The following is a 2,467-nucleotide window of genomic DNA, read 5'->3' as shown; positions in this document are numbered from 1 at the left end:
GAGATGGGGCTACTCAATGACAGATACGTACTCGGGCATGCTTTGTATACTTGTACTATGCACAGTTTTCCCATTCCAAATGTACCGGGTATTTTATCGTACATCCATCGTGATAGTGCGAGGTTTAGCAGTGGTTTTGTGCTAATTGTAATTTGGGTGAGATTTATCCTGAGTTGGCAGACATTTATCTGCACGTAGCTCATATCACTACTGAACACTGAAGATAAGGTCTGGTATGGTGACATCGGATGAATAATTTATTTATCTTGTCTGGCCTAATCATAAAATGGTACCATATTCGCTCCGTCCATGATTTTGTTCCCAGCATTCATTGTCTCAAGATTACCAAATGGCAGCCATAAAGCTCGGAGTTACTCTGAAACTTAAATCCGTTTGGTAATTTTTTGAATACAAAGAGTCTTTGGTCATCCAATCTCATGAATTTAGCAGCAGTATTGGATTTGCCTTCCGTTGTTGTTAATAAAGTTGATAAATTGGTCTTCGACTTCATTGATTCTTCTAGATATAAAATATTAACATTGTTATCGTCAACTGAAGAGAGAGGTTTAAGTAATCCAAGTTTTTACGAACGCGCACTTGCCTTACAATTTATATAGTTTATAAACTTTGTTGATGACAAAAAAGCAAAATGGAAAATATTTTCTTTCTGTTTCACTGTTTCAGTCAATTTGTAATGGATACTGACAGGCTCTAATGATCCTAGCAAGTTGCCCAGTCGGTGAAATTTTTGTAACATCCTTTCTGATTTTTATATAGTTTTGTGTAAGCACTGTGTCTCTTGCGCTTGACATTTGAAGAGTGAAACAAAGAGAAATTGCTGTGGAAATCTTTTAACCGAATGGTTGTATCAGTGACAGAAGGTAATTTACAGACATTTATTATGAGCAAGAAAAGTAAAGAAATCAATATTTGTAAGATTACAATACAAATTGTTTATAAAATGCTGATGAAAGATTTTTTGAAGAATACAAATGTAATTAAAATGTGAAGTAGAGAGTGTAAGAGTAAATTTAATGCAAACATTATGATTTATAGCAAAAAAAAGTCACAGGAGAAATTGTATACCTTTAACTGGAAATTTACAATGTGGCACTTATCAACATTTCTGAGATTGTTATAAATGTAAGAAAATTGAACCCCCCTAGACTCAATTAGACTTACATTTTGGGATTGTATTGTTGTAAAAACACTTCGAAAACAACAGAAAATGAAATCAGTGGTATGTTAGAAATAAGGCTGACCCTGGGATTCGAAAATCTCACAGGAGGAGTAAAATTGAAAATAAGTAAAGGGAAATATTGTAAATTTTGTTATATTGGTATCAAAAAGGTCTATATATAAATAAATATACCTAGTACTCATGCAGTTTTTGTGGGAAATGAGCTCTATAAGAAAGCTCAAAAAATGATTTGTCGTTTACAATTCTTTAAGTGATTTGATGTATATTTTTCTGAATTGCTCGAATTCTTAAAGGACGAAACGATGTGTTGAAAGAAAAAGAAACAATGTAAAGAAAATCTCGACAAAAAGGCAATACTATGTCAAAGTAATTTTCAATATAATGTAGTCTTATGTTTGGGCAGCTGTTGTTGAACATAGTTATCATTACTTTCTGGATGTAATAGATAGGAAGATTCAGAAGATGCCTGTGATTATTATATTTCCTCGGATTTACAGTAGGCTCCCTAGCAGGCTGTAAAATCATTACAAATACATGGTATATTTTTGGCTGTACGTTGGATAATTGGTCGTCGGGGTATCAGAGTTCTTCACATCATGCTGATCTTTGTAAATCTAAATGTCATGGTTATTTTCCTCATTTTGGTCGATAATGCATCTCACCGGAAAGACTAAATGTGCTCTTTGTATGTCACGTCAACTTTGCTTTACGTTCAAATTCCACTGAATGATGGAAGGTTCAAGTTAAGGTTCATGAGTTACTATCAGAACAAAGTTATTGGACCATGAAGTTGGATTTACCACCGAATTAAACATCGCAAAAAGTCCCGTCATAGTTTTGCATTTCCGTTGAGAGTAATTTAAAAATTAGAAGAACGTAAATGACTTGCAATAAACAATCAAAAGAATCTTTGTAAGAATCATGGTTATTTTGGTTTACTATTGGTATTTCATAGTATGTTTACTTATAGTGGTCCCTTCTTTGGTTTGTTTTATGACTTAAAGTTTTGAAAATGTACTGTTGTGGGGTTGAACACGTAGCGAAATGGCGAGACCTACTGTCGTATTTAATTAGTTTCAGGCTGTGTCTTCATGGGTGTGTTCTTCCCACTAGGTGGCTATTAAATGAAATGAGAAATCACCGAAGATAGACATCAAGCAGTATCCTGCGGCATGATTATTTACCGCCGAGGTGTGACTGCAGACACTTCAACTCACATCCAACAGAGTATTGAACAGTGACACATCTGAGTCTGAACGAGGCTGT

The sequence above is a fragment of the Ptychodera flava genome, chromosome 9 (assembly GCF_041260155.1).
Source record: "Ptychodera flava strain L36383 chromosome 9, AS_Pfla_20210202, whole genome shotgun sequence".
NCBI lineage: Eukaryota > Metazoa > Hemichordata > Enteropneusta > Ptychoderidae > Ptychodera > Ptychodera flava.
The sequence above is the reverse complement of the archived record's forward strand: the minus strand, read 5'-3'. Positions refer to the sequence as shown.